This window comes from Bicyclus anynana, chromosome 16 (genome assembly GCF_947172395.1).
Source record: "Bicyclus anynana chromosome 16, ilBicAnyn1.1, whole genome shotgun sequence".
Classification (NCBI taxonomy): domain Eukaryota; kingdom Metazoa; phylum Arthropoda; class Insecta; order Lepidoptera; family Nymphalidae; genus Bicyclus; species Bicyclus anynana.
In genome coordinates this window covers 7,138,069-7,149,504 of record NC_069098.1, presented here as the reverse complement: position 1 = coordinate 7,149,504, position 11,436 = coordinate 7,138,069, and positions in this window count along the sequence as shown.

The window sequence follows — 11,436 nt, the reverse complement described above, 5'->3', positions numbered from 1 at the left end:
CTTTGGAAAGTCGATCGTCATTTTCCGCTAAAATGTTTTCATAGGTCGCTCTAACCCTGATATGCAGATTGCATCTACGTGATCGGAAAGTCGATGGCGGTCCCCAGGGTGACAAGCCGATTAGTGGCTTATACGGGGCCGCCACGGATTTCATTTCGGAGAGCGTGGGAATTCGCCTAAGTTTTTCAAATTGAGTGGAGTCAATACTAAGTGTTTAAATCTGTGATTTTAAAATAACTGCATTTTCTCAAATGCTTATAGTTATAGTTATTTACACGACACCAAATCACGAACAAGCTTATTTAAAACTAGCAGACGCCCGCGACTTCGTCCGCGTGGGATTCAGTTTTTCACAAAGTCCGCGAAAGCGATGGAATTTTCTGGATAAGAGCGTTGATTATTGAATTGCAGAAGTTACTTTGTAGTGGTTTATTTATTGTTTATATTTAGTTTTTATTATTAGTCGAGTCTAAGATGTATGTAAGATGATTCTGGAGTAATATTAATGAATGAATAGAAGTGAGTTTTTATGGGAACTGTTTTCTATATGGAAACACCGGAAATGGAAATAGAAACGTCAGCATTTTACAGAATTAATAAGTAGACTAATAGGAAACCTATGTGCAATGTGTCATGTGTGTGTCTACGAGTTGAGACATCTCAAGACTTCATGAGTTTTAAAATTGATTTAGGAAATATTGAGCTGTTCTTTTTTCCAAAAAAATATTGGTAGAGAGGTGAAGACACACCTCCGGGTCTTGCAGAGTCTTGTCATTGAGAGTCCTTGTCTTTAGCATTAACATAATAGTGACGTTTACAACAGTACACAATGGCACTCAAAATTGTCACCCGCATTTTAGTATGGTGAGTATAATCTCTATACTATCCTTTCTATATCTAACAGGCCTTGTAGTAGTCCATTAAAACTGTTAATGATAATGACATTATTTAATATTAAAGAAGTAGTAGTTTCGTATGTACATACACGTGGTAATAATACGTGTCCCGTGTCACGCACCGGGTGTCATGGCCGACGTGACAGTGATGAATGACGTGACGCGCCGGCCATGCGTTCTGTGTGTCCGACTTGTTTGTCATACACACGGGGAATTCTGCATCCTAGAAAACCGCATTGTTTTCACAACGCTAGTCTAGAAATTCCAAAAAGTAAAACTTATTTATTAATAGGTAATTTTAAGTCTTTAACATTTAGTTCTCTCATTTATTTATTACTTCTTTTTTTTTTAATTTTTAACAATATAAGTATAAAATACAAAACATTATTAAAAAAATATAAAAAATATCCACCCTCCCGCTGCGGGGTATTTATTTAGTTAATTATTACACACATTGTCTATTATTTTTAGGAAAAGTAACAACAACCAATATTTTTTAGGCAAAAGTGTAAATTCTTAAAAAATAATAATCACTATTTCAAGATCTAGATCAGACATTTTCCTGTTTTCCAAACAAACTAAACGTATAATACTTGTAGAGCGTACTGTGCCGAGGGAGACTAACATTCCGAAGGATTAGAATGAAAGTGAATAAATAATCTATCAAATAAACTAACTAGAAATTGCTATATTATGGTTAGATTATAAGCTGTACAAATGGGTGTGAGAGGATTATAAGTAAAATCTCTCTATAACTTGCTTTAAAGACCTTGGCCTCACTGGCAGCAAGTTCTTTATTAGAAAGGGTATCCAAAGCTGCTCTAGTAGGATCTTACCAAATTTGGCTAGACAAGTAGAACAACACGAGTGGAGAAGGCGAGTGTTAATTAACTGTCGACCGGACGTCCTTAACCCTACACCATCGGTCACAAGTCCAGGTATTTGCCTGGGGATTTTCCCACTGCCATACGATGGACTCATCACCTGCACGATCAATCCATGAAATGCTAAGATTTTCCGTCACAATCGAAAAACGTAAAAGATTAACTTATAAGAGTTTTTTAAACTCTAATGAAAGTTGAGTGTCTTGCAACTGCGACAGAGTTGTTCTTGTTAAAAAGATATGGCAAAACATGTTTGACATTAGTAGGTTTTAAATAAAACAGAAATACACAATTATATGTTAATTATGTTATATGTTAATCACTAAAAATGTTAAGCTCATGACTATGCCACATTTACTACAATAATCTAGAATGTATTTATTCGACCATTGATATCCCAAACTAAGCTACTCGCACATTAGAACATTTATTATTCAATTTTTTAGCCATATAGGACCAAAGCTTGTTCCACGGTTTCAAATATTAAGGATGAATAAACTCGGAGAAATCACTGTAAAAGTAAAATATGCATTCAAAATTGTAATTTCGAATGCAAAATTCCTTCAAATTCGTTTTCTGAACATCGGTAGGTTGAAAATAGAGCATAGTAAGGTATAATAATACAATATTCCCTATTCACTGTTATGCTGCCACGCGAGGCTCTCGCCTATTATATTCATGCGCGTGAATTATGATTCTTTGTTTAGTATGACACCGTGGAAGATTTACTGAATGAAAATACGTATGAAATTTTCGGTGAACATTTTTTTTACATGGAATTTCTATGAAAAATAAATATCATACACCTGTCCTTTTAACAACCCCGATAAAAGGGTGTAGTGTGAGTTAACGCTTTTTTATTATCTCTGCATAGCAGTTTACATGGAAGGGTGGCGATTTTGTTTGTTTTTTTTTTCATAAGATACTGATTTTTTGTTATGCTAGTAGGTATGTTGAGAGCGTAGGTAGTATTGTAGGCTTCTGCGATACAGTTTTGTAAGCTTTGCTTTGTAACCCCGAGCTTACGGAGGCTGTGTAGGTTAAATTTGTAGCTCAACAGTAACCATCTTAATACATCTTTTATTTTGGATTTTGGATTTTCATCCTACTCCTAGTACGTTAGACCGCTTCCATCTTAGATTGCATCATCACTTACCATTTAAGATCTCTAGCGAGGGGTTGCCTTAAAAATAGCGACTGAAGTATCAAAAAAAATTTACTTGGACAATGGAGTTTATTTACAGCTTTCCTACAATGAGACAGAGGTGCTGGGTTCGATCCTTAGTTGGCCTTAGCTGATTGAGTTTTTCCTAATTGGCCCCAGGTCTGGCTGGTGGGAGTGGCTAGTTACCATCCTACCGGCAAAGACGTACCGCCAAGCGATTTAGCGTTCCGGTACGGTAGCGTGGCGTGTAGAAACCGAAAGGGGTGTGGATTTTCATTCTCCTCCTTAGAAGTTAGCCCGCTTCCATCTAAGACTACTAGCTCATTAGTTGTTCTACTTAAATGGTTTTTAAGGGCTAACCTCATTTATGTTTTTTCGCTCTCCTGTAAAATTTTGTTTTAAGCCCATACTAGGTTTTGAAATGGGACAGCCGTACATCATCACTTACCATCAGGTGAGATTGTAGTCATGGGGTTAACTTGTCAAAGAATAATAAAAAGTATGTGTAGCTTCGCAGAAACAGGTACTTTTTAGATATAATACAAAAGATCCTAATGAGCCAAACTTACCCAATACGATACAAAAAGTGAAATTTCATTAATGTTAACACCTTCATAAATTAAGTCAACCGAGCGTACTTAGCTTCTCTTTTAATCTTAGCTTGGTAGCATTTTTTGCAAAAAGTTCCAGTGAATGTAGGTCAAAAGATACTTCGTTCCACTAGACACTTGTGCACTATTTCTGTGAGAATGAGGCTAATGTATCGCGGAAAAATACGAATCATTATTTTGCTGCCGTTCAGTTAAAAAATGATTTACAATATTATTGTTTATTTATCATTTGAACTACATAGATTAAAATAAATTATAACACAAAAAAATGTTTGTAAATAATTGACACTGAAAATGTTTATTAAGACGTAGGCCATACAAGATAAATAAATTTTTTTTTAGTAAGTTTCATTATCATGTATTGCAAGCATCTTATGTAATTTTTAGTGATGGAGTGATGTACATACACGCAGGTCAGGACTTAAGTACCACTTTCGTCTTTGTAAGCAAAAAATATTCTCGAAAAATAGCACGTTACTTCATAACCTCTTTTGTTTGAGTAAAATTCCATTAAAATCAATTCAACCGTTCCAGAGAATAAGCCCGGACAACATACAAAAATCGTGTACTTGTACGAATATGTATATGATAGCCCAGTGGATATGACCTTTGCCTCCGATTCCGGATGGTGTGGGTTCGAATCCGGTCCGGAGCATGCACCTCCAACTTTTCAGTTGTGTGCATTTTAAGAAATTAAATATCACGTGTCTCAATCGGTGAAGGAAAACATCGTGAGGAAACCTGCATACCAGAGAATTTTCTTAATTCTCTGCGTGTGTGAAGTCTGCCAATCCGCATTGGGCCAGCGTGGTGGACTATTGTCCTAATCCCTCTCAATCTGAGAGGAGACTCGAGCTCAGCAGTGAGCCGAATAAGGGTTGATGACGGTAATATGGGTTGATGACGGTATAAACACTAACTCAGATATTTTGAAATCACAGTTCAATTTTAATATGTGATGGTGATTTTTAAAAATTCATGTACATTAAAAAATACATATCATGCTGGATATTTGATAATTTATAAAAATAACTACTCCTTATTCCGAAATATACGTACACATATTTTTCTTTATTTTTAATAGATACGTGCAGTAGTTTCAAAATGACACGGAACGTAACAAAATGTAGGTCACGTTGACTGGAGTTGTTGATTTCAAACAGAGAAATGAAAAATACGGGCCTAGCTTTTATTTATTACCGGTTACCTCTTCTATTTTATATTCGAACTAAAAATTCCTTGTAATTAAAAACTTTTTATACAAAACGAATTAAATAGGTCACCTGATAGTGTGCCCGATCTTAAAAACGTTGTTAAACAAGTTTAATTTTAAATGGACATTTCGTGAATAATCAATATATAAACTACCACTTTTTTACTTCATCATTATCAAACTATTTAACAGTCCGATTAACGGTCCGGAAAACTAACGGCCTGGGGGTATATGGAGCTTAGACACACCACGTCGCTTCAAAGCGGTTCTGCGGGCTTAGGGTGATAATGTTTCTTTTATTATAACTATTTGATATAGATAAGAATTAGATAGACGAATTAGATAATGACATACGGCGTGAAAGAAAACATCGTGAGGAAACCTGCATACCAGAAAATTTTCTTAATTCTCTGTGTGTGTGAAGTCTGTCAATAGGCATTGAGCTAGCGTGGTGGACTATTGGCCTAACCCCTCTCATTTTGAGAAGAAACTCGAGCTCAGCAGGGAGCCGAATATGGGTTGATTTATAAGTTTCTTCATAACAAAGTCAATGTTTGGTACTATAATATTCATAAGTAGATATTATAATTACGTAATACAAGCACATTAGTACGACTTTTCTTCTTTTACAAAAAATGTCAACAAAAAATTACAGGCTTACATCTTAATTAAATTTAATTATAATAAAAAATGGCTTTAATTCCCCATGAAGCAGGAACTTTGGCCACGTTAATAATTTAATTATTCCTCTCCCTAAATAAGTCATAATAAACAATACAGCTTTGTCAAAACATATGACGCCCTCGAGACTCTTTCATTAACGTGTCAAAGTTTTAATGATGATGAATCGTGCTCAAATACGTATTTATAAATCTAGGAGTATGTTCACATTGTACCTCGCCGATTTAATATTGCAATTATTCATATCAAAACATTATTCATATCATTGTTTTCTCGTTAAAAAATAAACTTATTTATTAGTTTAATTTTTTCTTTATTTCGATTAGGTTACATTTTGTTTCATAAGTCAGTTTGACTTGTTTTCGATTAGAAATAAATCGAAAAATAAATGACACATATCTTAGCATTTTATGGATTCTCCGTGCGTTCTCACTTTCACTCATCGCTCACCTTCTTTACTGGTGTTGTTCACCCTGTCCAGCCATAGGATAGAAGAACAGAGCAGAGATTAGAGAAGCTAAATATTATTAATATAAAAGATATGCAAAAACATAATAATTATCTACCATACTTATTTACAGTAAGCTGACAAGCTGCTTATCGTAGGTTTTCGGTCCATATAGTAAGACCTAAAAGCCGTGATAGCCTAATGGAAATGAATCCGGCACGCACCTCCAACTTTTCAGTTAGTCTTATGCAAAGGAAAAATTTCGCGAGGAAACCTGCATACCTGAGAATTTCATTAATACTCTATGTGTGTGAAGTCTGCCAATCCTCATTTGGCCAGCGTGGTGGAAAAGGCCTAAACCCATTCATCCTTAGAGGAGATTCGTGCTCAACAGTGAGCCGAAAATGGGTTGTTAATGATGATACTACGACAAGCTAATACGATAAGCGGGGAGTATTCTAATACAGTTCTGTGCTAAATGTAAATCCCAACCGTGCCATGTAAAACGTATCTTGTTGTTTAATAGGTTGCGTCTTGGATATAATTACGTGAACCATTAATAACGGCTGTCGACGAATGAGACATGGTATTAATTCCACGTCAGATCCTCAGCCGCTAATAACCTATTCAAGTATATTTAAATGCCTCCAAGGATTACAGCTACGAAGCTTCTGGTGTATTAAGCCATACGATTATTAAGTAAATTAAATCAACAATAGACCATTTTGAGTTATCGCACTGCTTTTGTTTTTTAGGGTTCCTCATCATTAAACCCATATTCGGCTCACTGCTGAGCTCGATTATCCTTTTAGAATGAGAGGGGTTCGGTCAATAACCCACCACGCTGGCTCAATGCGGATTGGCAGACTTAATACACGCAGAGAGTTAGGAAAATTCTCAGGGATGCAAGTTTTCTTACGATGTTTTTCTTTCACCGCTTGAGACACGTGATATTTAATTTCTTAGTTTAGTATAACTCTGTATTTATATTATGTCTATGGTATCGTTATTAACAACCCTTATTCTAGTCTCCTCTCAAAATGAGTCGGGATAAGCTGACAGTCCAACACGCTGCCCTAATACGGGTTGGCAGACTTAACGCACGTAGAGAATTCTCAGGTATGTGGGTTTTCTCACGATATTTTTCCCTTCACCGTTTATGACACATAATGATTAATTTCTTTACATGCACATGATTAAAAAGTTGGAGGTGTATAAGGGCCAGATTCAAACCTCTGAATCGAAGTTTCTCTGGAACCCTGACTACTTTATTATTGTATAGTCAGAGTATTGTATTGTCATTATGTGAGTCAGTCAGTAAAAATTATAATATGCTCCCGGCCGAACTTTTTTTTTCATTTTCCGGCCAATCTCATGGTGAGATTAATCATGTACGCGGGAGATATGATAGTGCAAGTGTGTACGCAAGCACAGGTGCACTTTCTTTTCATTTTCGAACACACGACAGGTGAAACATCAGGTGCAGGATCGACGACTCTACGTTCTCTCCGAGGCACGGGGGTGTACTCAACTCCAGGCTGCTATTAAGATTTTATTTTATAAATATTTTTATTGGCCTGATCTGGGGTTTGAACCCTGGGACCTCATTTTCCGTAACGAAACCAGCTAACCACAGGACCATACCATTGAGGCATTTATAGTTAGATTAGAGGTACAGACCTCTCACCCCACGATTTTAGTAGTCTATACAGTAAAAGAACTTGAAGCTTAACAAAAGATTTAACAAAAAGAATTTTCCCTCTTCAAACCTTTTATTATAATTAAGGTACTTAAGTAACTGTAATATCAAAGCTTAAAAGATAAAGAATTATTGTGTGAGCATAAATCTTTTCTCTCTTTTGATGTAACATAAAATAAATAGACTAAGTATATTATTACTTCTTTTTTGAAAGTAATTCTCAATTCTAAGTATGAATTATGAATTGTTAACAAAAATGAACAACATTATAGTAGCTGCCCCCCCCTAGCCAAGTGGCATGTCGATTCTCTTTCTACGATCGCTAACGCTTCGAAAACTGGAAAGATGTATGGGAATGACATTTGCTATCGACAGGTCACGCGATCAAGATCTGTCATTCCCATATATTTTTGAATTTTCGAAGCGTTAGCGATAGTAGAAAGAGAATCAACATGCTACTTGGCTAGGGAGGCTGACACGCCCTGGATCCAATGTGCATTAGACCAGCGTGGTTGATCAAGTTCTAAGTCTCGTCTCAGAGCAAGTTTGTGTCCTGTAAAAAACTATTTTAAGTAGATTAAATCTGGATAATGACGATGAGCTATAGCTTGAAAACTTCGTTCGTAACACTCCCGATAGGCCGCGCGGGCCGGGAGGTGTGTAGTGATGAATGAAAAACCCACGACTAATGCACCTCACTTCCCCACACGCACGATTTCACACCCACTCAGTCTTTCCCTCCATCGCCCGCGTATCAGGGCAGTGTTATCAATAAACTTGCCAGACTATAACATGACTCCTGCTTCGAATACTGTTTAATCTGAAAGAATTTGAAGTTTCAATAGCTCTAGGATAAACAGTAAAGACCGGACTCAACATACAGAGTGTCCTGTTATTAATGGATAAAACGCAAATTATAAATATAGAGTAATTGTCTTAAACTCATATGAATAGTTTTCCAAAAATCCCATTAAAAAGGCTAATTTAAGGTAGAAAATTTTGAAAAATCCGAAAAAAAAAATCTAACTTGGTCACCCTAGTGATTTTTGGAAACTATTTAAATTCGTTGTAGATAATTAGGTGGTGTATATACTATTTATGTTATATCCATTAATTACGGGACACTCTGTATATAGTATAGATTGGTTACCCCGTCCGTTAGACTATAATGTCGTACCCCCTTAAATAGTATATTTTCTAACAAATTTGAAAGAAAAAAGAATATTGGTTATATTATTTATAGAAATGAATACAATTTAACAAATAATTAATCTTTTTATAATTTATTTCTAAAATTAAATCGCGTAAAACTTGCGCTATTCATGCTAGTAAGTACATACGATACTGCATCAAAAATGGCAATCAGCAGGAACTAAGCCAGACAGTAAAGAAAAAGATAAAATAAATCTTTAATTTAAATAGCAAGTATTCAAACATTTACTCAAGTCAACCAATAGTATATAATTAGTAGGAAGAGGTGAACGATTTCTACGCCTTTGTGTTTTGCTGGTAAGTGGATGCAAGACTGTTTTAAAAACATCGAGACGTTTGATCAATACGTATAAATATTGATCAATGTTTGATTAGTGTGAAATAAAAACATTGAGAGCCGTGATAGCCCAGAGGATATAATCTCTGCCTCCGATTCCGGAGGGGTTCGAATCCGGTCCGGGGCACCTCCAACTTTTCAGTTGCGTGCATTTTTTAACAAATTAAATATCACATGTCTAAAATGGTGAAGTAAAAACGTCGTGAGGAAACCTGCACTCCAGAGATTATTTTTAATTCTCTGCGTGTGTGTAGCCTGCCAACCCGCGTGAACTATTGGTCTAAGCCCTCTCATTCTGAGGGGAGACTCGAGATCTGCAGTGAGCCGAATATGGGTTGATACCGAAAAATTAATATTGATTAATGTTTGATTAGTGTATTATAGAAACTTTAACCTAACTATACAAATCCATCGTTACCTTAATTTTAAGCCGATGTACTTACAAGGTCAACGGCCAGAAACCCTCAGAACTAGACCCTGAGTAATTTAAAAATTAATTTATGCTAAATTAGCATTAGCTTGATTAAAATCCCAAACTACTGTTAACTTATCAAAAAAAAATTGGTTGTCTGTAAAGTCGGTTTACTGACGATAGTTAAATGTGACAAAGTCAGAAAATATTGATGAAATAGTTGCATTTTTCAAAAGAAAGAGCGAGATATACTTTATTTTTTGTAAAAAAAGTTGGCAACCCTAGAGCGAGGGAACGGCGCATGACGTCATCTTTTTTCGAGTTTGCATCTGGCTTCATCGAATTATAAGACGTTGTCACGTCAAAAAGCTACAAAAATTTAAAAGCCTTTGAAGAACAATATACAGTTAAGGTAACTGTAGCTCGTTTGTATGTAAAACAATTTGCTCACACTTTTTATTTTTTCTAAAAGTCGACCCGCCGTAATATAAACGCGCTCTTTTGCTCGTCGCTATTTCAAATACTCCCTCATAAAGCGCCTGCAGGCAGGTAAAGCCTTTCAAGGCTTCAAGCCACTCTCACTACACGACAATATAGTAGTTTGTTTTTACGTTTCACACGTTCTCAAATGCAACGTGTCGCGAGTTGGTCTCATTTTCAAAGTAGCTCCCGTTTTTCAATGGCCGTGGGTTGAAGTTTACGGGTTGATTTTCTATTGTTCGCATTGTTTTTTTTTGTTCTAGTCATTCGATCTTCTTCTTTGACTTTACATTTACAGGTTGATTTCCATTGTTCTCAATGTATTTTTTTTTGTTCTAATCATTTATTCATATCAAATCGATATTCTTTGAAAACTACTCTCAGTTAAATGTAAGTAAGAAGACTTTTTAACCTTCATAAGATCTTAAAACTCTTTATAAAGTCTTATATCTTACTGGGTCAGATTTGACTCTGTATTAAATTAATATGGAATAATAAGTCAAAGACAACAATGAAAATAAGTCTCATGCTAAAGACCAATTATAATAAGCAGGACCACTTTTAAAAAATGATGCGATTAATTGCCAGACTACATGCTTTAAGACGAAGTAATGGTCATCTGACCTCTACAACTGAGTAAGGATAAATTACAGAGCGTTTAGGGTAATTTCCACTCAAGGGCAGCAATCTTCTTCGGATGACCGTGTACAATTACTGAGGCTTAACTTGCTCTAAAATTCAAGGAGATAGTGCTACAAATTAATATAGACAATTTTATCAAGTATTTTTACTGTATGCCTTACGAGTACAACTGGCATTTAGTGACACTGTAAAATATAGACGGTGTGGTTTATTTTGTATATCTGTCTTGTTTCTACTCGTACCGCTACGCTATAATGCTAAAAAAGCTCATTGTCTACGAATGAAGTAGTATACCATTATGAGTGATGCGTGAATAGAAGTCGGGGTCATAAAACTGAACTACGACGTAGCGCGTCGTAGCACTGTCCTACTATGCTTCGGCCTACGAAGAAATCAAACAACGACATCCTTGTTATCGTAGCACAGTGCTACAATGCTTCGGCCTACGAAAAAATCAGACAACGACATCCTTGTTATCGTAGCACTGTGCTACAATCCATCGGCCTACGACATCCTGGTTATCGAAGCACTGTGCTACAATGCATCGGCCTACGTTGAAATCGGACTACAAGATCCTACTAATAATACTAGTAAATAATACTAGGCAGAAATAGGTAGTTATTAACTGGGCTACCTTCAAGTTTCTTGAATAACAGATAACACGGATTCACCATATATCTTGAATGATGCAGATATAGCTCGTATCAAAGCGTGAGCCGACTTTATTTATGATTCGTACAAACTAAAATATCAGAT